This window comes from Corvus cornix, chromosome 3, assembly GCF_000738735.6.
Source record: "Corvus cornix cornix isolate S_Up_H32 chromosome 3, ASM73873v5, whole genome shotgun sequence".
Taxonomy (NCBI): domain Eukaryota; kingdom Metazoa; phylum Chordata; class Aves; order Passeriformes; family Corvidae; genus Corvus; species Corvus cornix.
Genome location: NC_047056.1, coordinates 34159767 through 34186176, shown reverse-complemented (window position 1 = coordinate 34186176; position 26410 = coordinate 34159767).

Below are 26410 nucleotides of genomic sequence, written 5' to 3'. Positions count from 1 at the left end.
TGCATTAGTTTGGATTTAAACAAGGGTTTCTGTGAGGTGCATGAAGCTGTGAAACAATCTTGAAATCTTTACATCTCCAGAGATCATACGCACACACTCAGCTCACCAGCCATTTTGAGTGCTTCTCATGGCCAAAAACCAGAGGTGTGTATGACATTCTCTTAACTGTTCCCACTTGGGGATTTGCCACCTCCTCCTTTCTTTCTTAATCTAAGAATAACAATTTAGAGCCCAAGTTGGTGGCTGTCCTTAGCACATCTTATAGACCCACTTCGTGTACGTGAGAGCATAAGGACACAAGCTGTCACAAACCTAGAATTTTATAAATCTATTTTATAAACCAACTTATTAATCCTTCCTGTAAATCTAGACTATAACTTCTCACCATATGCCTCACTGTTCAGCTGACAATTGCTACAAGCTCAGGGAAGCAAAGTAGTGATGGGCATGTGTAAAAAGAGGAACTTACTTTCACCATCTAATCTATCCAATGAAAAGCATCATTTTGAATATAACTGGTCTTACCTTCCCCCAGAGAGGCTATTCCTGCCATCCCACTGACACCAAACTCTTGTTACATACACTCAATACAGGGTTTAAAAGTGTTCTAAGGACAAATGACAGCTAATATTTGAAATGTCCTGTGGTGATTCACTTCCCAGGGAAATTTCTCTGTAGTTGCTGATAAGCTCATTAAAGAAGGCACAGCAGTCCTATGAATGCGAAAGGAGAGACATTCAGATGAAAAAAAATGACCAAAAAATATTAGAACCTGTATATACTGCTGATTTGAAAGGATAAAGTTCAAAATAAACTGACCTAGAAACAAAGGTTTGTGGAAATCACCACCATGCCCCAAAAAATAACCATGTCAAGACACACATTATGTTCTATTGATCTTTGCTCTTGCATGACAAGTAAACATCAAGACCAGAAGTTTAACACTTGTAAGAAGAACATAGCTATTTGCCACACAAAGGAAAAACAGAAGCAAAAAAAGTGATGAAAGCTTGAAAATAAACAGAACAATGCAGCTATTAAGACAGAATTTTTACCACAATCTTATCTAGAAGTCTGTGACTGTTCTTTCTCTCTAGAAATATTTATTGTCTTGTCCATATGAAACTGAACGTCATCATTTAACCCCAGCCAGCAACTAAGAATCACACAACTACTTGCTCTCTCCCCACCCTGAGAGTGGGAGCAAGAGTCAGAAAAAGGTAAATGTCTTGGGTTTAGATAACAAAATCTAATCTAATACAACTAATAATAATTGTAATGAAAATGAGAGAAAGGAGTAAAACAAAAAAAGCAAGTGGTGCACAGCTCCTGGGCAGCAATTAGCTCCCTCCCAACCAACTCCCTACAGGCTTTATACTGAACATTATGTTCTTTTGTATAGAATATCCCTTTAGCCAGTTCAAGTCAGCTGTCTTGGCCATGCTCCCTCACAGCTTCTTGTGCTTCTTCTCACCAGCAGGCGTGGGAAAATGAGGAGTCTTTAATTTAGAATAAGCACTACTTAGCAACTATAACTAAAACATCAGTTTTATCCACATTATTCTCATACTAAATCCAAAATACAGCACTAATACCAGCTACTAGGAGGAAGGTTCCTAACCTCAGCTGAAACCAGACCACTCAAAGGAGGAAGAGGTCAAGGTAGATATATGACTGCCACTATAAAGAGACATAGTCCCCAAAATATTCTTTGTTAACTTGGGTAAAGCAGCACCAAGAAAAGCATTAATCCTTCCAAACAGCTCCCACAATGCTGGTTGCACTCAGCCACTCAGTGATGAAATGCTGCTCCAAGGTGCAATGTGGCTATGTATAAGAGGGCAGCTGTGACAAGCTTGGTCCCCTAGTTGGTTTAATGCACACCATCCCCTTCTCTATGGCCCAAAAAACCAACCATATCCTGAGTTACATTAAAAGTGACCAGCAGGTCAAGGGAGACTATTCTGCCCCTCTACTCTGCTTTCCTCAGACCCCATCTGCAGTGCTGCCACCAGCTCTGGAATCCCCAACACAGAAAGGACATGGACCTGTTGGAACGAGTTCAGAGGAGATTCACTAAGATCCTCAGAGAGCTAAAGCACCTTTCCTATGGACAAAGGCTGGGAGAGTTAGTGTTGCTCAGCCTGGAGAAGGCTCTGGGGAGACCTTGCATCAGTACCTAAGGAGCTCCCACATGAGAGCTGGAAAGGGACTTTTTACAAGAGCACGTAGAGATGGGACAAGGGGGAAAGGCTTCAAATTGAAAAGGGTAGGTTTAGATCAGGTACTATGAAAAAATTCTTCACTGTGAAGGTGGTGAAGCACTGGAACAGGTTATTCAGAGAAACTGTGGATGCCCTATGCCTTCAAGTGTTGAAGGTCATATTGGATGGGGCTTTAAGCAACCTGGTCTAGTGAAAGGTGTCCCTGTTCATGAAAGGGAGTTGAAACTGAATGGTCTTTAAGGTCCCTTTCAATCCAAACCATTCTACGACTCCTCCATTGTAGTTTCTTTCTGGTAGGAACTAACTGAAACCTCTGAAATCCTCTATCCATGCTCATGAAATACTAATTTGATTATTAAAATGATAGTTAAACAGTAAGAAAAAAAAAATAAACTATTTCAGTTGGAAGAAACCTACAGCAATCAGCTAGTCCAACTGCCTGAGCAATTCAGGCTGACCATGACTTGAAGCCTGTTTTTAAGGGTATTGCCCAAATGCCTCAAATACTGACAGGCTTGGGACATTGACCACCTCTCTAGGAAGCCTATTCTAAAGTTTCACCACCCTCTCAAGTAAAGAAATGCTTGCAAATGTCCAGTCTAAACCTCTCCTGGCGCAGCTTTGAACCCTTCCCACGTGTCCTATCACTGGATACCAAGCAGAAGAGCTCAACACCTCCCCCTCCCCTGCTCCACAGGAAGCTGTGGAGAGCAGTGAGGTCACCCTTCAGCCTCCTTTGCTCCAAACAAGCCCAAAATCCTCAGCTGCTCCATTTTAAACAATGCTTACAGACCTTTCCCAGGCTTTGTTGCCCTCTTCTGGACATATGGAAGAAAGTCCAAGACATGTAGAAAGACCCTGCTCTCAAACACACCCATATACCTCCTTTAACATTTTTTCTTAATTTGACAAAGTTCTGGAATGGAGCAACTACCAGCTCCTAGACTCTTGCCCTTGAAAGCATAAATCAAAAACTTACTCTGGAATTATAGTGTCAATCTGGGTTACACTGAATTTATCAGAACTGCACAATTAGAACAGTTGAGTTTTCTGATAAGTTTCTCTCCTCTCAGAGCTCTGGTTCTATGGAAAGCTCATTTTGTATTCAGCTTGAGGGTTTTTGTTTTGTTTTACATCTCTCCTCTGGCTATACTAAATCTTCCTTCCAAGGTCAATTTGCTTTCCCAACAATAACTAATTTAGCATCACAATACCACAGTGAGCTATGCAAAAATTATCCTCTCTATAGTTCAGATTAGGATTCAGAAGCACAAAGAAACTTCCCCATGTTCACATAGGGAGTCATCAGGGAACACAAACCATGCATCTTCAGCCCCATTAGCTGCAAGACCTCACAATCCATTTTAGAGTAAAGAATACTTGTGCATTTATTTCACTCATGAAACACATTAAATTATTATGGTATTTTTAATAATCTGATTCTCCTTCTTGATCTCTAGCACTTAATTTCTAATCTTATTACTGTCAAGTAGAATTGTTTTTAATTAAGCATGTTCCATAATCAAAGTATTTTTATTAATTTGATACTCTATTGTCTAAAAGGGCCCAAGTACCTCTCCAGAATTATTTTCTTATTTGGACACTGCATGATTTTTTCCCTATTTCTTACATCCAGTAGCATTCATTAATGTTGTGGCCTTCCTTGCAAGAGAAAGACTAATGGAACCAATGTATTCATCTGGTTTTTATGAAGCTCATCGTAGCTTAGTGTTTTATGTCTCAAAATTTGAGAGGGCTCAAGAGTTCAAAAGTTGCTAGGTGGGGTTCATATCTACAGCCCTACAAAGAGCACAGTCATAAAACCCTTTGCTCTTGAAGGTCTAAAAAAAATATGTTTTCAGTGAAGTTACTCCTCTGTCCACCGCAGTCTTCTCTGGTACTGAGACCGGTATTCATTCATTTTTATAAACACACAAAGTCAAAGTTCCCAAATGCAATGCAAACTTGCACTTTCCACTCTTCTTAAAGTAAGGCAGTGCTTTCTCTTCTGCAATTTTTAACTATCCACAACTGACTTGTATCCTTACAAAGAGTTTGTTGAATCTTCTTAAAGAGACTCTTGAGCTTTAATTGTTCAGGCTCTCCATCCTTCCATTCCCAATACTAGGAGGCCATGGAAGCAACATCACCTTTTCATTTATTATTTGAAAGTACTTAAATGGGGGAAAAGTAAAAAAACACACAACACAATCCACTCCACAGAAAAAAAAGTATCAGAGTGATTACCTTAAAACTACAACAACTCAGTACCCACTTCTCTGAAACTACATTAGTATGGATAATGGCTCTTATGCATTACTACTATGAATTGAAATCTGTTGCAAAAAAAAGAATAATAATTAGCCCAGGGGAAAAAAAATCCTTTTCTTTTGTACCATTAGTTCATTTTTTCACATTACAAAAAGCAATAGTTCCATGTTCCTGCGAAGTTCCCAGGGAATGTAGGAGAAGAAAAACAAGTGATGGAGAAACTACTGATTTTTGCTTTGCCCTTGTGGTTTTGACATTGAGCAAGTAACTGCTGATGTACACACATTAATACCACACTGCAAAGGTCATAAGGATAGTTTCCATTTAAATTTTCCAGTTACATCCTATTTTCACACTGAAAAATCTGTCCCCTGCTGACAGCCAGAGACAGCACCAGCTATCATGAAGTGACTCTATCAACAGCACACAAAATATGTAGAATTATTGGACAAATGCCTATCCCTATTTTAACAGAGTATCCCATCCCTTGCAGACAGTTACGCAACTCTGCATTCAAAGTGCTTGGTGGTACTTTTTGCTTTTCCATTTTCACATCAGGGACATTCAGACGGCCCCTGTTGCAGTAGTCACTAGGCATGCCATACATTGAGATTTTTCCAAGACTGGACTTCCAAATTGAGATAAAATGAAAGACTAAGATATGACTTGGCTTGCATGTGAACATAGAGTAGAACAAATTCTATATTTTGACTGTCCCAGAAATCTGGAATATTCAGGATTCAAATTCTTAGTATGTGACCCATGGTCATGTTTACTCTAAATAGAATTTAAAGGTGTTGTGGGAGAAGAGGAGGAGAACATCTCTATGACATAAGATGAAGAGAGTCAAGGAGAGAAAAACATACAGGAAAAAAAAAGTGACTTAGGAGGACAGACAGACAGGTACAAAGATTGAATTGCTCAAGAAGAATGCTGGCTTGTCACCTACAAAGTACCCAATACCATGTGCAGAACAGGCTTTTGTGTATTAGGTGAGGAGCACTAACTTGCACTATTCCAACACGACTGCATGAGACTTTCAGAGCCCACTGTAACAATGGCAAATACTGTTTATCTTCTCAAGGTAAAACTTCACTAAAATAATTAAAATATTTTAATAAAATAGAATTAAAATAATAATTTGACATAAATGTTATCTATTACCATCCATGTTCTTCTTTTCCAATTTATGGAAGCAGTATAGTCTCTCCTCTAAAATATTTTTACTGTTACCCTTCAATGAAAACTCCTTTCCATCTGGCTGCATACTCATGTATGAATACACACGTAAAATAACAGGTTGTCTTCATGCCCGTATTTTTATTATTTAAGAGTTGTCACATTGAAATGGTGCTTTAAATCAAAAGATGGTGTATTTCTGACATATATCACCCTTCATCACATTACAGTGGACAAGAACATAGCAGGACATGATTTATTGCTGCCAGGATTGGCATTCAGAAGAATGGCTCCATGAAAACTTTCAAAAACATCACTATGTTGATGGAATTTGGAGTTTTGGGGGTTTTTAAGGGCTTCTTTTCCTCTCACAATCTGAAAGAAGCTAAGTATCAAGAAAGCAGAGTCTACACCAGTAAATGAACACTCACAAGTATCCACAGCTTCAGCTGCATCTAAAATTCCCAAGGGTATGCTCAATAAGAAAATGTCTATTGAGATGTAGGAATGTTTCATACCTGAAGAACTGTTCCTAAAAATTTTAATTTTCAATAAGTTGTATCAAATGTACAATTACCAACATCACTAATAGCTCACAAGAAAAAGTGCCCAATGAAACATGTGGCTTCATTGTACACACATACCCCCTTCTCCTTCCAGGCTGTCCTGGTGGGGGAGGGGTGGCTTGTGGTCTGCCTTCTCTCAGAGGATATATTTCTAAATTTGGCCAAACCAGCACACAGGCATAGAAGGAATTATGAAACAGATAACCTGGAGCACTTTCATCTTCTAGAAAGACAAAAAGATGATGAGAATAAATCAACCATTCCACAGGGTATCAGTGAGGATGAAAACCCACTGGGTTTGGAGAGTTCTGCCAGTACAGATATTCACTGAAGCAGTAAAGCACTGATTCCAGCTAAAGCAAACCAAAACTCTCTTTTTGTACCCTTTGAATTAAATAAGGTTCACAGGCTCACCTAAACACAAGACTCGAATTTGACGTGTTACTCCTTCCTACGGTATCTTGTGGGAGAAATTCTTGGTGTAAGAGCCAACATAATTTGCTAACCTGGATGTTCTCACGTAGACATTTACTTCAATGGGTGGATTCAACTCTCCATCTTTGGAATTGTATGAAAAAATGAGCACAGAATGACTATCAGCTACATGTCAATAGCTGAACTGATGTTGGCCAAAATACATGTAACACAGTACTTTGACAATATACAGTAGATGTGCAGGAGGCACTCTAAGAATTGGACAAGTATACAAAGATACTTGCCTGGATAACCACTTGATTCAAGAAGGTAGAAGAAATTTGAAGCTTTAGAAGAACTTTCTAAATCACAGAAGCACTAAAATTCCATTTTAAGGTTTGTCATCATGGATTTTCTTCTATTTATGTAATGTATTTACCTTTTAACCCATGTCAACATTTAGGATCAACAACATCCTCTACAACACTTCGTGACAAGTAGTTGGTAGCTTCATGGTAGCTTAAATCTGACACTTGCTGTTTTAATCTGTTTCTCATTCTTATAAAAGAATGAGTGGACAGGATTACTTCCTCCATGCCTCCCAAGATAAGATTAGATGGAAACTATAGAGATTAAATAGATTTCTTTCTCAAGGCAGAAGAAAGAAATTTAACCATTCCTTTAGCAAAGCTATTCTGCATAAATCTGAGCACCTATAATGATGCTGCATATCCATTTATGGAAAAAGCCAATGCATGAGACACCTTTTCACCCCTGCTTTATTGCAGGACAGTTTTCTCCTGGAAACACTTGATCTTGAGGCAGGAATCTGAAAAGCAATAGGTCATCTTGCACAGGACATCTCTGTGTTTCAGTGCTGATGGGTAAGCACCAGCCTCGACTTCTATTGCTTTAGCAGTGACCCCCCCCCCAACACCTGTAAACATGGTGAAAGCAGTTTCTTGGGGGACAGATACAGTAAAATATTGGTCCCTTCCTTCCAGTAAGCTGTGATCCATTTAGGCAAATTAGACATTACTTTCAGTCCCTACCCAGGAAATATCTGATGGCATGTTATGGCCCAGCAAAGGGAACTGAAAGGAAAATACTTAGCACACTGTTAAAACTACCCCACAAAAGTGTCAACACATTAGACTTCCTTTTTTTAACTAAGGAATTCGGCTAATTTGTAAAGAACAAACATTCCCTTGCTGTTATTTTTTTGCACTCATTTATATGTTCTGGGGATAGTTTGTGGACAGGTACAATAATTCTTGTCAGTTCAGATCATATTTCCAAGTACACATTTGCTATACGTTTTCAAAGCCATTTTGGTCCATCAATGTCCAAATACATTTCATAAGTGAGAAATCTCACACCTCCGAATGTACTTGCCTATTTCCTGAATTGTTGACAGATACCCAACTGTATTGAGAACCTGTACATTCTAATTGAGTCTGCCAGGATCCAAAATCTGCTATTTCAGTGAATTCCATTAACTGATTCAAAATACACTAGAAATTTCAATTTTTCTGAATCCTTTGGGGATAATTTGTTTCTGTAAGAAACTCATGGAATTAAAGCTGCCTCCCACAGAGAAGGGCAAAAGCCAGAATTCAACAGATTGCTAGCCTTTCCTCTGCTCTAAGAGAACTCAATGGATATATCGAGGACAGAGGGAAAGGATACAGATCAATTTTCATCCCAAATAAAATCTTTAAATCTTTTAATCTCATTTAAATAAGCCTCCAACTGTGAATGTCCTCCAAGAAGATTCAAAACCTTTTCTGTGCAAAGATGCAGAATTAGTGTTGCAATTAAGTAGGGACAAGAGAACATAAATGAGTTCCAAAGAATGCTTCAAGCAGTGGGAGAATCGTATCAATGCACAGAAATAACTGATGAGAGGGAATGAAGAAAAATGAGCCAGACTCTTATCAGTGATAGCACAGATTGAAACACAAAGTTCTATCTGAATAGAACAAAACCCTTTTTCTACCATTTGGGTGGTTAAACACAAGTTGCCCATAGAGATTGGGAGATCTCCATGTGCAGATACACTCCAAAGTCAATTGGGCAATGTCCTGGGCAACCTGTGGTAGCTGACCCTGCTTCAACAACAGGGTTGGACTAGACTGTCTCCAGAGGTCTCTTACAATCTCAACCATTCTGTGCTTCTGTAGTGAAAAGATAGGAGGCCAAAGATACCTCTGCTGTAAAAGCCATAGTTAAGCTGCATGGGCAGCATGTAGCCAAGTTCCAAAGATCCCAGTGGTGGAACAGACCCAGCACTCTGATTTGACAGCCCTTGCGGCCAAGCAGGGCCATTCTAAGCAGGACTCTGTGCCACATCAGCATGAGCACACAGCCTTAAGTTGCACAGTCCACTTAGAGATCACCTGCATCTCTCTATAAAGAAACAATGGAAATACCTCCTAAAAGAAAGCCAGCTAGGAGGGGAAAAAAAAAAAAAAACAAAACAAAACCTTTTCCTCCCTCACCTTTGTTTTTTTTTGTTCATTGGTTGTTTTTTTGCAGTGGAAGGGGTTGTTTATGTTGTTTTGTCTTAATATACCTCAGTAGAACCAACAAGTCCTGCTGCTTTCCCCTGGGAATTTCACTGGGAAGGTGCTCCTGGTTCAAGACTTCTCAGTCCTAAGGGGATCTTGCCCAGCTAGCTGTTGCCTCCTCAGCAGCTTCTGCCACTGCAGAACTTTACTGCATTTTTTCTCCTCTCTGCAATTTGCTGAAGAGAATCAACACCACAATCAATGATTTAAAATTAGCTAGAGCTAATTTATAGCACATTTCACTCCCTCCCAAAGAGACATGAAATGGAGAAAAGCAGCTTATAATACCATGTAATTTCTTAATATCTGAGACAGAAAAGGAGGTTGATTTTTCAGTCTGAAAATGTATCCCTTCCAAATAGAAAGGAATAACTTGAAATAAAATTATTCCATTGATCTTTTTGATACTATAATTTCAAACACACACCTTTAACTATTTAGATACATAAAACATATTATAGATACTATTCTTATTCTGTACCTTGAGGGTTCATTCTCTGTTACTCAGGAATCAGCCTCCAGTTTTTCACCTAAAATAAAGCTCTAGGTCACTCACTGGTCCTCTTTTAATATACATGGCAAGTATCGTCCCCACTCACAGAAAATCTCAGATATAAACATTTTAGGTTCACGTGTAGTTGTTCCATTCTGCTTGTAATGTTTCTCAACACAAATATATTTCAAAGCAAATATAAAATAAAATTTCCATGAGATTATTAGAGGAAAACAAACAAAAAAAATCAGCAATATACACACAAAGAATGCCACAGCTCTACTTTCTGGGTGACTTCAGAGCAGGAACATTTTTTCTTCTTCAGAAATCTATGTTTAAAAACCTCGATTTACAAACTACCACAGAATGGCTAAGTCAGTTTGCATAATACAGATTACACAGAGATTTTGCTCTGGGATTCCACATCTGGCCCTACAGCCACTGACCTCTGTTTTAAGCCTGCCATGCCTCAGAAAACTGTGTGTTATTTGATCTTTCTACAAGAGAGAGAGAAAAAAAGACTACACAAGCTCCCATTCTAAGCTGCCATCTACCCAGCCTTAGTTAACTGTTACAGTTATTTTGATGCCCAGATTGCAAAAACAACACCAGTTTTTAATTGGCTAAAACTTGGTATCTAATAAATGACATGTTACCCCTTAAAAACTTTGAAGAGTTTTTGATCTATTTCCTTAAAATTTCCCTTAACCTTCTGCTACTCCCCAGAAAATAGGAGATGATTCTCCTTTACAGCAGTTTACATTTGTTTGCATCACATTTGTTATTGCACGTACTCAATGCATACCCCTAAGGATGCTGACACACTCTATCCCAACACACACACACAGATACAATCTAGCAACCAAAGAGGGGTAAACAGGGTTAACCTTTCTCTGAAACACTGAAAACTGGCCAAGATGAAAAATATGAGAGGTGAGGTGTGCTAATCCTATCAGAGGCATTGAAGCCTGTCAAGCATTAAACTAATCGTCAGCTTCCAGATCAAGAGTGGGAGAGTTTGAGGCAAAGCAACTGAATAACCCCTGAGCTCCAGAGGCAAGAGGCAAAAAAGCTTGTTGAGCAGTTGGAGGAGACACAAGGGGCAAAGTAACTTCTGAAAACCTAGCAGAAGACCAGAGAAGGTACAGGGAGACGAGGAGTGCTTTCAAGCAGAATAATGAACGATAAGGCAAAGACAGTTCCGGAGCTCACGCTGCCTGCCAGCAAGTCAGTTCCCTCAACCGTGTTAAAGCTCTGGCATTATAAGCTCAGTTTGTCCACTTTCTGGAATGCTACTTTACCACAAATGATCTCTGGACTTGAAAGACAGCAACCTTCCTCCAAGCTGCCCTACAACTGACCAAAAATGAAGAGGCTGAGAGCCTGTGCAGCTACAGGCAGAGTTAGCTTAGTTGCACCTATTACAGAAACCAAGCGTACACGTTCCTGTGCACACCAAGTAGGTAACATGCATAAACACATCACCTTGAGATGTTTCATTGTTTCCTATGACATGCAGACCTTATTTACAATAAATTGGGTGTTTTAGTAGGGAAGGGACAGGCACTGGGTGATAGAGCTTCTAGAATCAAGACTACATCATAAATTCAGGTTTCAGGTAAAAAAAAAAGTAGCAATTCTGGACAGGTATTCCTTATTTTGTAGAAATTTTACATCTTAATCAGTCAATCTGAAAAAAGTTCAGAAGGTTCCCTCCTGATATTCCACGTGCTGCGTGCCAGCACTGTGTCTTACAATTTACACTGTTCTGAAATGTCATGCCACGAGTGAGCTCTGCAAGTAATTTTAAACAGTCGCCTACTAAAACCTTTATATTATGTGTATTGCCATGAGGACCTCCCCGCTAGTGAAGGTGCTTTTCTGTATTCAGGTGCACAGAGACTTAAACATACCTATAGGTACTGGTTCAGAACATTTGTATGCTTTTTATTCTGTATGCTTCTCCTTGGATGGCTGAGTGAAGCATGATGGATTAGAGTTGCTGTTCAAACACAAAGTCATTCAATGACAGTCTGACAGAGGGCATCTGCCTAAAAAAGTACTCTGTGAGCTGGCATTTTGGGCATTACTGCTTCAAATAAATCAGCTAAAGTATTTTCTCTAGTTTTTCTAGATGAGATTTTGTTAAAACTTCTACATACCAGCTTAAAATTATCTTGATTAAATGTTGTATCTGATTCCTGAAACTGAGCAGTAGTTGAGAAAAAGTAGCAGGGTGCTATGTATATCATGGCCAAACTCTTGAATGTTATTTCTCCTAGTTAGCTATAAGCCCAGCATAACCACATCCTTCTCTATATGCTTCGCTAAGAAGTAGCGGCACACGAAAAACCCTGACCAACACAGCTGTTAGCACTATAAAACTCCCTGTGTTTTAAACTACCAAGATAATGGCTTGAGGAGGCAAGCTGAACTGCCAGCCAGAAATTATACCTATATCTGGTATAGCTTTTGGTGATTATCCATCTGCATTGCTTTCAGCTGTTTCCAAGAAGATAGAAGTGGTCTTTCATTTGCATTTTCTTTTCCATTCTGTTTCAGACAAATAGCTACTAACACTTACTCATTGCTTTTGGAGTCAGGTCCTCAGATGTGAAGCAGCTCTTCAGCAAGGCTGACTCTGACAAGAACTATTCACAATTTTTTTATCTGAAATACAATGTACCTTTTGCAATCCACAATGCCATGCCAACATGCACCTTAATTATTGTCATTTACAAAAAGCCACACTTAGTCTGATTTTTGAGAGTATTATAGAGAGGAGGGGAAAAAAATCCCAAAATGCAGTAATAGCACATTGTATAAAGATAAAAGAATAGCAGAGGACTACAGAGTCTCTTTTTTAGCAGCTTACTCCCTTACCATTATCCATTCCAAATTTTGGTGAGTTTCCTAAAAACATATGTTCTTAAATCACTGCTCCTCAAAAACCAGTATGGGCCATGCTTATGAAATCATGGCAATTACAGCTGGGCTACACAAAGAGGACATCACTACAGTGAAACTATTCAGTAAGAGTTTGAGTTCAGAAAATTTAATTCAAATATCAGGAATATCCTCATTATTACAAAATATAATATCTTCCTAAAGCAAAGGCAGCTGTTCCCCTCTTGATCACTCAAAGACAGCCACATTTAAGTTTAGTTTGTGTACATATAACTAAGAGCACAACATATACTACTTTTTGCAAAGCAGCCCAGTGTAAGGAGATGTGTATAAATTGTACATGAATCTAATGAAAGCTATCTCAGAAAGCCTGAACTGTAGACATATCCCAAGTGGCAAGGGTACACACCTTATGTTTGGAATGGGAGAGAAAAGAGAACCTCAAGCGTGAGCACTGGAGCTGTGGCATCCTGACCATCCAGGAGGTACCTGTGAAGGCTATTCATCCCATATTGCCACATGAGGCACTTGAGACAGACAGACCAGAGCAGTAATCATATGATTTAGAGTAACCCAAACCCCTTTTTGCCATGGCACAGGACAGATATTGCAGTACACACTGCACGAACAGAAGACACGTTTCAACCTGCTTGTCAAGTGAAAATGTCCAAGGCCTAGAGTAAATCAAATTAGGGCCCTCCTACACAGCAGGTTCCCAATCCCAAGTCCCTGCTGGAGACTTGCTCTCCTTAAAGAGGCCGAGAAGAACATGTCCTGTCCTTGAACCACAGTGTTTCTCCCCATGAGACACTGCAATGCATAACGTGCCACTTCAACAGTTCTTTCACAGCTTTGCCCAAGCTAAGGTAGTGTTGTGTTCTGCCAAAGTGTCACTGGATTCAGCTCATTATCTGAGGTGGCAGTCAAAAAAATAAAAAACAAAACCTAAATGTTTCAACTAAAAGCAACAAAATTAAAAGAATTTTTTGGGGGGTAGAGAATTCTTTAGTTTAGGGTTCCCCCTCACCCCTGCAAAAGAAAAAAGTGATTTGGAGAAGCAACCACATATTCATAAAGCAATCCTGCATTGCCAAATCTTTTGTGGTAAAAAAGGCTCTCAATAAATAAAATGCATTCTGCCCAAAATATTATAATTTGAAACTGTTTCTTGCAAGTGTACTAGCCTTACTAAAAGTGTGCTTCAAGGGTAATTATATTAGAATCAGAAAAGCTCTAGGAATATGGGATTTGCAATGGCCTATTTGTTTTCATGGCATCTCATCTCCTAGAAAAAAAAAAATTAAAAGATAAAAAGCCCACAAACAAACAAACTCCACAAACTGTCCCAGGAATCCAGCAACAGTTCTCAGCATGGTCCTCCTTTCCCACCCCAAGTCAAATATTTCCCTTTCTTGAAAAGGATGTGGGCAATTGCTAACCACTGAAGTAATGAAGAATAGATTGAAGATGCATAAGCAAATTCAGTAATTTCAGGTGAGATTAATGCCATCATTTAAAATACACTTGACTAAACACATTTTAAAAATCTTGGGACAATTTTGAGGTCACCAAGGTAAAGACTGCAATTTACTGCTGCACAGATAGAGCTCCTGATTTGATTTCCAGGAAGCCCAAGTGCCAGGCCTCATATGGTTTAACAGCCTTCCCTGACAGCAGCTTAGTCACTGAGATGCTTGTGGCAACAGTAAGTGTTTTAAGCACCTCTTGCAGAGAATTCAGCTCCACATATTCAGTGCATGAAATACAAATATCCACTGTGATGAAGAAACATTTAGAGCAATTCAAAGAAAATGCACTTTCACTTTAATGTCTACAATTGGCTAAACAGGGAACATTCCTCCCTGCATGAACAATTGCTGGCCATCTGACAAAGCCTCCAAGCTGAAAAAATTACCTAAAATTAGCTAAAAAAGAAATTACCTTGATATTCTTACAGGCTAAAAGGTGGGACTGTGAAGGGCAACCAGGTCAGAGGAACTTAAGCCTCTGCTAGGAAGACAAGATCATCATGTGATTAGCAGTACTACACAAATCACTAGCACTCACCACAGATGCCAACTACCTCTTGGATATTGAAAAAATACAGGAAAAAAAAACTGCATGACTGATGATAATTGCCCTGATACCTTGAATGGAATAAGCAATGAACAAGTATCCATTGAATCTGATGCCTGAAGAAGCCATGTAAGACCAATGTCTCTTCCAGCTTCAAATACATGTGTGATTGTAGGTCATATTCTGGCCATGCTTATTTGGGCAGATATTAGAGGTCACATTCTACCATTAGAGATCACATTCTGTCCACACTTATTTGTACAGAGGTTACAGAAGCTCTTAAACCTTTTGCAAAGGTATTATTAGAGTAGGGAGCAGAGCTACATCATCCCTTCAACAAGGGCAATAGATAAATGCTTCCTACTTTTTCCTTGGTAATAGGTGGAATACACCCTTTCCCCTCTTTACTGATTTATTGTTTTAATATGAGAGAGTTTTAGGTCTCACCAGTCATAAAGGCCTAGAAATCAGGTCTCCAGGGCAGGTGAGCAGAACTCTCAGTAACAGAAGGGGCAACAGTCTGATGTTCTTTGCTCAGCCCGTGCCTGAAGATCTGGCTTTGACTGTCCCGAGGCTCACATGAAAAATTTTCCTGCTGCCTTCTCTATGTTTTAGCTTAGTCACAAGATAAGAGACAAAGCACTGAAATCAGATTCCTTATTGGCATCATGCAAACCTTCCATTTTCGGGTCTCTGGGAGATGAGAATATAGCATCTATCTGTGGGTCAATCCTTGGGTGACCACAGACAAGCCAGCCTTGTGTGCTGTTCAAGAGGTGGCAAATGGCCACAGATCGAAATAAATCAATGCCTGATAGCTTCAGTTTGGAACAAGGCTGCCAATACAAATAGGAATTGTCACAGTATCTCTCAGGTTTGACCAGGGATTATTTAAGACATTTCAGCTACTTAAAGGCAGGATGTCCTGTCAGCACTGCATTAAAAGTTGCCAGTATCATGGAAGTACTCAGTATTTAATCAGCTGTCAGCAATTTGGTGTTTTCCAGAGAAAACTAGCCCTCAATTCCAAATTACCTTTCATACTGCACTCAGGGAAGATGTCCAGATCAAATGTTGTACTTTGTGTCTCATAATGAGGTATAAGAGATTGAAGCAGGATGTAATTTAGGGATTGTATTTCTTTTTCCTCTAATTAAAAAATATTTTAGTTTCCACTTTATACTAATGCAAATGTCATTACTGCAGGCCCAGTAAATTTTACCATTTAGTATGGGCAAATGTAATGGCCTGAAACAGTATTATGGAAAAACTATGTAAATCACCGTGTACAGTAAATCAAGCTAATGGGCAGACTTCATCTTTCTTCCACAAAGGTCAAACATAGCCTGCAGTCAGGAGGGAAAGAAAGAAAAAAAAACTTAAAAAAAGAAAAGAAAAAAAAAGGACACCAGTGCCCAGCAAGGAAATTTAATGGCAATGCATTCATAGAATGTAAGTACAAAGACACTAAATAGTGGTGACAGATCTGCCTTTGCAGATGGCATAAGTAAGAATATTAGAAAAAATTCCCTTTGACACTATTTTATGCACTTAGTCTGCCCATTTGTGGTATCTCCACTTTGGCATACCAACAAAAGTCAGAGTTTAAAGAAGGGAAAAAACAGAATCATGAAAAACAGACAACAGAGTTCAATGCAAAATATGTACCAAAAAGCAGAACAAAAGGTTACTCAATCAAGATCTGTCAGTACCTACACCATGAGGTAATTTCTGACAATAGATGGCCCTTTACCACAGACAAGAAAAGTACAGTAAAACATCATGTCTGGAAGCTGAAGCTTGGATTCAGCTTCCAGATTGGATTCAGACCAGAAATACATTTTCCCTGAAGAAGACAAAAAATATGTTGTGCCCTTTGAGTAGATTTAACTCAAAAAATAAAAAAAAAACCCAACCAAACACATGCCTTGCAGAAGGAAAGAAGGCCAAGAGTGACATCTGATTTGGACATCAAAGACTATTTTTTAGATTGCCAAATGAAATTCAAGATAGGTATCCACAGCTGGTAATACTAAACTGTAACATAGTATCTTAAAGTTCTAGAATAAAAGACTCCTCATTTTCCATGTTTTGCACAAGTTAAACATCACTCCTAAACCACACAGGAGAATATTTTTCTTAGAGTGTGATTCTTTTCATTTTTGCTTAGACTAAAGCTTTGACCTGTCTTTTCTTTGCCTTCAGCACTACAAATTCCCATCCAGAGTCCAGCTTTCTCTATAGCTGCATATGGTATCCTGTTCCTTGAGCTCACCAAGCAAACATTCACATACTGACTTCCACAGAGACTACTGTATCTGGATATTAGTCCTGGAATCACTTGCTCTGGTCCTCTCTATTTTGCCTTGGGCAGCAGTCCTTTTATACACTTTACAGAAAAATACCCTTTTGTTCAGGTCAGGCTTGTCTCCTTCTTTAGTCCTGGCCCATCAGCTGCCATCAAAGGTAGGAAGCTTCCACATGCTCACAACTCCAAACCTCCTCAACTCGTTGTCTACTAAAAAAGTGGAATATTTAGCATAGATTCCAATCTACCTGGACAGAGTGTGTAGGCTCAGTTTTTTAACAGCTTGGCTATCTGCCCTGCCACATTCACATCTGGTTAGCCTACAGTCAAATATCATTTAAGTATTTAGGTTAAAATAATTGTATAAGCCTTTATTTTAAAATCCTGTCATATACAGACCTTATCTACTGAAATCCCAAATAAGTTATGTCATTGAGTGCTGATACCAAAACATACTAGATTTTTGGATTTTATACTAACAGTTTCAGTCATTTATAAAGACTAAATGGTAGAAATATTCTATAACTTTTTATTCCAAAAAGATTGCAGCAACATGGGTGTCACATTGGTTGAGCTAATTAAAGACAGCTTTGAAAGGCAGGAATTTCCTTCAGTTTTTGATGAAGCCAGTAAGAGTTGGGAAAAAAAAGCCACACATCAAGACCAGATTATACTTGAATTCTCCTCTTACCTCTGTTCATGTTGTCTGCCAATAAAAAAAAGTGATGATATGCTATTGTTCAGTGATCAATTTTCAAATTAAGGTAAGTGTTACAGAAATCTATCCCTTCCATTTCTAAGCACCAGCTTAGATGTATGATACATCAAATGCATCTGCTTCTGTATAATTCTTTTTAAAGCTGGCATTGTTTAGGCTTAGCCTTCTCAGACAGCAGGTTTTCACCTTGAGTTATCTTGTGCTTCCTTTTGCCACTGTGTTATTTTTTCTCTAGTCTTTTCATCCCTTGCATGAAGAGCTTTCAAGCAAGTGCTAATCTTTGCTCTGTGTGGCACAGTTCACAGACTAACACGGTTCAACCTTATCTCCAAAAATCAATGTAATTTCTCAGACATGTTTTTCCTGCTCTTTTCCCCTCTGAATACTTTCAACAGAGCAGAAGGAATGCTCTGTCCATATTGGAATGGAAATACTATTCCCTGTTGTCTCAATTTTGGAGTCTATACATTATGAAAATCTAAAATCAATTATATTTTATAGGCAGTTTTAGGAGCCATTGAACTCTGAGAAATAATTTAATTAAATTCCTAATAACAGGAAGAAAACATATCTCAATTTAACATACTTTCCCAAACTCTAGTATTCTCCTAAAAGCTGTATGAAGGATAAGATTCCAATCACTGTTTCCCACAGAAATTTAGAAAGGCTATAGATCGCTCCTTATCTTCATTATGGGAAGCAGACACAGCAGATTAGTAGAAGATGAGAATTAAGTCTAAGTAAGTACATCTGTGGCTCAGAAGGAAAGTGTATTTTAGTAAGCTTACTAAAGGACAGGTGTTTAACAACATTCATTTTTGATTTTATTTTCATGGCCCCACAGAAGTCAGTAGAAATTTTTTTTTTTTTTTTACACACTAAAACTTAACACTAAATGCTTCTAAAATTGTCTTTAAATATGCATGAAGAATTTCAAAAGGTTATTGGGAAAGTCAGATGCATTAGGGTGAAGTATATAGCTGTACTGAAGGCTCATTCTGCAAAACATTTTCAGATTTTGTATGGAACACTGTGTCACCCTATTGTTCTTTCTTTTTCTTTTAAAAGAAGGCTTTCTGGGCTGCTCTACAGGGCAAGCACCTCAGTGCCCTAAATCCTCACTCTTGCCTCGTTTTCCTTTTTGCCCAATTAAATTATATTCTTAATTCTCTGAGCAGTCATGAAGTGCCCTAGGGACAGTTACACCGGAGTGTAAACTACAGCAGTCTTTGGAGACATGACAATGTCACACCACACTTTCTGGTGTGACACACCACTTGTCTTCCTGGACAAAGCCTCAAAGAGTTTAACAGGAGACAGGCTGCAATACATCCCATCCACAGCCAAAAACTTAAAGTTGTCTTAAAATACCTCTTTCACCTATCACACCTACTCATGACAAGATACTTATCCATCAGTGCTGCTCTTCCTGCTCAAATATGTTTAAGTATACATATAACCCTTAATTTAATAACATACCAGGTTTTAAAAGCACGCTTAAAGGAACCTATCCTTACAGGTTTGCAACTATGAGTAGATCAGTGGTGGGCACACACCACAGGCTGGATATTGTAAATCTAATTAATCTATTCTAAAAGTCTAAGGGTTTTGCTTTACCTATTAAACTTTTTTTATCTCAACACACGAATTCTCACTATTAATCTTCTCATTCTCTCCCCATCCCACCAGGGGGTAAGGAATGAACAGCTGTGAGGTGCTTAGTTGCTGGCCAGGGTTAAACCACAACACTGAGAAATTATAAATACCTAAATAAATATAACTATATTCATTAACATTGAGGACACACTGAGGATGATTAAGAGTTTGGTTCCATGATATTGCAAAGCACAAGATATAGAGCAACACTGAAAAATTACTTTATTTACCAAGAATAAATCTTAAGCAAAAATATAATTCCCACTTGGAACCATGAGGTCAGTAGTATATATTTATAGAATTGCAGCCTAATTAACTACTGGTAATTAAATCTATAAATAAATGGAAAAAGAATAGAACACATTTTGTTTAATTGCCTTAATTAAAAGCTGGAAGCTAGCAAGTCAGACATATTGCCTGCTTTCAGTGAGTTAACATTGATAAAGCTTGCTATGAAGTTAATATTCTTGATTCTGGCACATTACCACATTGTTGTTATTCATGAGGAAGAGACGCCCTTCAGCCAGCTATCATGACATTATTCACAACACATTAATCATCTTCTAGGTGCTTAACAGAAATTGCCAATTCAGCAGAGTGCAGTTTATTTAGGTAATCCGGAACAGAGCTGGGATGGGAAAAAAAAAAATCTTAGCATTTGGGTTTCAGTGATTTTAATGCTGCAATATTTGCCTTTAATATACTGCCTTCAGCTAAATTCTGAATGCTTAGAGGTGGGACAGCAAAAATTTGAAGACACGTATTTGCATTCTTGACCAGTAACCCCAAAACATAAACCATGTCCAAGCCAATTTCTAATGTCTTGGACAATCAACATTCAGTCAGTCTTAAAAACAAAGAAACTTCCAATTAACTTGAAGGTTTCTGGTGTTATAATTTATTTTGTTTGTTTTAAATGGAAACACTGTGCTGGATAAGGTTAGCTACCACAGCAAAGCTACTGCACATCATAGTCTTTTCAGACATGCACAAAAGTATTGTTTTTATGACTTAATGTTCAAGCTGGAATAAGGCCCCAGAGATACTCAGCTGTCATGCTCTGCAAGCCATAATGAGAAGAGTGAAAAGCAAATGAACCAGCCATTTGAAGGGCAGATACAGTGGGAAATGACTGAACACCCATTAAACAAAGGAAGAGAAAGTAATGAGACTTTGGTAGTAATGGTCACTGCAGAAGTTCTTAAGAGGAAGGAGAGGAAACAACAGGTCAAGAAAAAAAGAGGAGGGCAATGTATTCAGCTGGCAAGCTCTGAGGTGCTGCGGCTGCAAGACAGCAGCTAGAGAGGCTAAGTGTGTCTTTATTTTCCTTACAAAATGAAGACATCTGAATCAGGATACAGATTAAAGCAAAAGCAACCAACTTGTCAATTGTAAAGTACAGCTAATGATTGTGCATGTCACGCACATAGTCAGGAGTCAAAGGAATATGCTGTTTTCTATGACTCATCAGCAGTGGGTACAGAGACTCTTGTAAACATCATCAAGCAGAATTTTATTCATTCTGAACTATACTTTAGGGAGTTTAGTGGATGCTGTTAAAATTCTTCAAGCAGCAGTCTGGAAAATCATGCTAACAAATAACCTACCTTTGCAATAGTCGTCTGTGCATTGAACATAACAATAAGTCACAACAGGCTGTGCATCAATAGGCTATTGGCACATGCTTTCAAAGGCATTCTGAGGACCAAAGCAGAAGGTTGAGTGCTTCCATCCATCGAAGAGCAGCACTAGCAGCCTACTAATGCACACCCTGGCCTAGCTAATTGTTATAACAACAAAGCTCATAAATCTCAGATTTTGGGTTCTCAAAAATATTTCTCGAAACACCTAGAGGTAACACTCATTTCTCTCCAAAGACAGTAGGTAAAAGAGAAAAATAGGTGCCTTTTAAATGTATGATTTCTCTTGAGGGATGATTTTCAAAAGGTAGTGTTAATTTAGATACTGTTATTACAGGAAATGCTTCAGAGCCCATGCACTTACAGCCTGAGACTGATAAGGGCCACTATTGAGGCAGGAGTTTTGTTTGGTGGGGTTTTTTCACCTCTGATAGGGAACAAAAAACAGAGTTGAGCTGACTTACCCAAGGTCACAGCACAACCTAGCAACAGGACAGAGATTAACCTGGTTCTCCACATAACTAGCCACATAACGAGTGAAAAATGTCGGTGTTTTCGTCGACAAACAGGATGGGGAGCCTGGACAGGCATTCTAGGAGCTTTTTTATTATTTTATTCCGTTATCAGTCTCACATACAGAGTTGAGACAGAGATGGTACAAAGCTCACGCTGTCACAGACATCCAAAGAGTTCCTGGTTACATGGCATTCTTAAAGCTTCTCAGCTAATGGCATGCTTCTAAAAGTTACAGACAACTGTTTTAACTAATCTACAACAGCACTCGTACATCTGTTGTATACAATACTTGCTTATTATGCTTTAAATAATAATACACAATATTCTATTATTAAGCTTAAACTTATCTATCTTGCCAAGGATATTTTTTTTCAACTTCAAAACTTAGCCAAACCTTGAAACTCTAACCATTGGTTTTATGTCCTTGCTTGCTGTATAATTGTATCTTCAAGTTTTTGCAGCCAAAGCTGATCGCTAGTCTTCTGCTTTATTCCTGAAACCTGCTTTTTTCTCACACCTAAAAGCTTTTTCCACCTTTTGCGTTTCCCCACAAAAAATATAATGGGGGTAGATAAGCAGGGTCTTCCTAAACCTTTTATAACCCTTGTGTCTTCCCCATACAGCTAATTTCCTACTGAAATGAAACACCGAGTAGACAATTTCTGTTGACAAAATAGGGACAGCTTAGTAAGGAGGGGATACTGCTAGCAGAGACAGGAACTGCGTTCACTGCAGAAACTATTAATTTTCATAATCCTTAAATTCTGACTAAAAAGTTGTATTTCCATTAGGAACATAAAGAGCCCCTTGCTTCTGCATGTAAGGAACACAATGCAAGAACAAGATTAAAGGCAGAGGATTACAGAAAATGCAAGAGATCGAGTTACTTGCTTCAAAGAGATTCATGCACAGGTAAGCAACAAGCAGCATCCAGTTATCATTGTAACAGAGAGCTGGTGCTCACACAGACTGATGAGGTACATTTGAAACTAGGAATTTTCTGAACCCTCAGTAATTCTCCATTTTCCTAAAACAGGCTGCAACAGACACAAAACTCTGTCACATACAGGCTTTGTCCAGGACTGGTATCTATTTACCCATTTTACCTTCTCACTGAGGACCTGAATCTGCCAGGTAGCCTTTCTTTGGAGAAAAGGGTTTCCACAGAAAATAATCTCTACAAGCAAATTTACTTAGAGGAAGGTGGGTGAATTCAAGAAAGGGATGCATCTCAGAGGTCTTTATGTTCCTGGGGGGTTTTAATGAGAAAGTTTATGGTAACAACTGAGCTGACATTTGTTTAATAAAATCATCTATGGTAATAAGACAACCAAACAGAAACAAGCACATTGTATAAATATGTCAGATGATGTTCTAAAGAATATTAAAGCAACTTCAGCCATTAAACACAAGATTTGCAAAAGAAACAGAGGCCTTAAAAGCACCAGGGTAATTTGAGTTTAAGAACTGGGAACTTCTCACAACCACAACAAACAGACAATAAGACAAGCTACTAAGGAAAATGCTGGAATTGGTTCTGAGCAATTGTTTTTCTTAAACAGCTTAGGAATAAATAGTTCTGCTTTGCCACAACCACAGAGAGCTAACCACATGGCCTCTCTATCTCAACAACACTACAGACAATTGTCTTGCCCAGAGCTCATCTACTGAATGAAGTCTGTTATAAAACACTGGGCTCCCCTGAACTTAAAAAAAAAAAAAAAAAGGCAACCCAAACAAAACTAACACACAAAAAAGTTGCACAGTGCCATCACCTGCACAGAAGTCTGCACTCAGGCAGAGCAATGTCAGCTTTCACTCAGACCCTTCAAGCAAAACACCAAGCACTCCAATTATGCTGCTTGCTTTGAATTACACTAAGAAACTGTTCTCCTGCATCAAGGAACACTTCAAAAGACAAGTGAAAACAGTCACCACCAGGCAATAGTGTTATCTCCATTCCATGCTTCAGGCAATCTCTCCTACTACACAAGAGTACTCCCATACACGAAGCAGCCCAATGCTAGAATTACAGCTGATTATATTCATTCAGCTCTCATTCTGAGAGCACAACAATATTGCTGGTGGCCTTCTGCCACCCACAGGGAGTTCTCATGCAGCTGGCTAAGATGGAAGCAGTGGGATGGACTGAAGACATGCCAAATATTCACCAAAAGATAGAAACTTTCTGCTTCTGCATCACAGCCTAATGTCTTCCAGATTTCCTTCTAACAACACTCCACCAGTCTGCTATTTTCTCATCCAACTATGTATGTTCTTCATTTAGTTTTCTGGCTGGCTACTTTTTAGGGCTTTGCCCTCATTTGACGCCATGACAGACTACATAGTCTCTTTAAGCAGTGTATCAAGCTGTAAGATCTGTGAAAAACTGCCTACAAAACCAGTTGCAGAAATAAAATGCATTCTGTTCCTCTCACTGGACCAGTTGGACCATTACTGCAATTCACAATCTGATCAGATGTTCCACTCCATTACCAATTGCATATTGCATTGCTAGCACAAGCTCAGCTCTACAACAAGCAGACTAGGGAGGTAGTAAGCTCTTCTTCAAACCCAGTCCAGTTTACCAAAATGTCACTTCAGAGCATGAGCCAGCTGACCACAGATACTAAAAAAAGAAAACCACAAGGTAGATGGGAACCACTTTCATGGCTCAGTATCACTCACAAACTTAACATAAGTTACATAAAAGGAAGAAGAAAATTAAGATCTCTCATCTATTCTATTTCCCTCATCATATCTTTGTCTTTTTTATTTCCCTCACAGTTAATTTCTCATTTTCTTTTTTGCTTAAACAGCAAACTAAAGCTACACTGAAAGTTTTAAATGCATCTATCTTTATACTTTGTTGTTGAAACTAAAAAAAAAAACCAAAACAAAACCCAAAAAAACCCAACAACAACAACACCTCTGAAAAGACCTTGGTGTCTTTTACTTGCAGTAGAAAGTTTCTCCAGCATAAAAAAACCCCACCACTTCTGGGGAAAGGCAAGAGGAATGCTTTTCTCTGTTGAGTCAACAGCTTCACAGGCAGTGTGGAGAGGGATAGAAAAGGGGTCAACTACAAGCAGTGTTAGTAAGGACACTGCCTCTAATTCTGTTACAAGCTTCACTCAGTATGACATGAGGGAGGAGGCATTTGGTGGGAGAGAGATCTGCCCTCCCCCTGGGCATAAAGCCACCCAGACCCTTTGCTGGGAGAAAGCAAGATATAGGAGTTGACTATCATTTTCTTGAAACATGCAGAGAATTAGGAAATAGATAGCAATAGCACCTTGGCGTGCACCTACTAGAGATTATCATCCTCCATAGTTTTCCTTATATTGCTGAAAATTCTCTCTTGGATAAAAAGAAAAACTAAGCATTTTTGAAAATAATCTCGGTAAAGTGCCCCACATTAGCCACTTTTGAGAATGAACATAGCAAGAACATCTTCCAAGTGAAAACTTTCCCTAATGTCCAGTGCAAATCTTTATTCCCAGTGTAAAGGGTTCATGATGAAAAAAATAAATCAGCCCTGTAGTGAAGAGATTATGAGGATTTAATCCCAGGCAGCTGGTGCAACTCTGAAATTATAGAAGCAGACACTTCTGGATTGATTACTTCATTTCTTCATCTGGCAGCACATGGAAATTTCACTCAAACCTGTTAGATGGCTCCAGGCCTACCAGTGCTTTCTAAAACGACACTTCCTCATCTCTAGAGTTGAAAAACGCTACAGCCTCCCTCTCTGCCTAGAGAGCCTGAGGCAGGTGCAATGCAGTCTTAATTTTGCTTTAAGGCAATGTCATTCTATTCTTTGTCATGGAACACCAGCATTCATTATTCATTCACCCACTATGTATGAAAGGACATGGAATTACTGCCGGTGAATCTTAAGGGCACCAGGGAGCAGTACAAATTTAACTCTCATTAAGCGATAAATAAAGTCTTATTTTGACTGAGTCCTGAAAAGAAAAGAAGATCTGGTTTGGAAGACCCAATGCTCCTAAATTGAGGTCAGAAGGTCTCCATACAGTATGCCAGCTCATTCTACTGACCTGCCTGTCTTCAGAAAAATAGCAAGGATGCTGACTTCTAGGCTTAATGAAAGTATTTAAAATCTTCATTTGCTGCAAGCTGATCCTTTTGAGCTCTCTCCCTGCAATTGTCATACTCATCAGGAATCCATTGTTTCATGAAACAGAAACCATTCTTGACCATTCCTCCCTACTTATGCTGTATTTGATAACAATCACGTTGGGGCCTGTGGTGATGAGTCATGCACATAAATAAGGTCTGCAGTCACACATCCCAGGATACAACAAGCAGGCAGAGAAGCACAAGTGACAGGGAAAGCATCCAGTCAGAATGAGCCTGTGCTACTACCAAGCAGTGTCATGCACAAGGTGTAGCATGAACAGTTCTCACAGCAGCAGTCCCACGTGGCCAAATGGTGTGAAGTACACAAGCAACATTCTCAGACAAGCCTGCACAACTCCACTGCCCCCTTGTTTGTGTCTCCCAGCACAAACCCTTTACTCACAGATGAGTGTCTTTATGGGTGCAGTACTACCAAGGGCTGCAAAAGGGATTCTACAGACTCTGAGTTTGTGGTGAAGGAGAGTTACAACACACAGATGAGTCACAAACATTGACAAGAACAAGATCTCATACAGCTACCAAGTTCCATCACAGTTACTAAAACAGGGATTGACAGGGACTACTATGCAACAGTGACACATCACTAGCAAGGGAGGTGTCTTCCCGCAATTTTGCTGGCACCTCACTTAAAGAAAGAGGAAACAGAAAGCTTTTAATCAAGTTAAACAACTGTCAGGTCACTTCCTACACAAGCCTCTTCTTTGAGC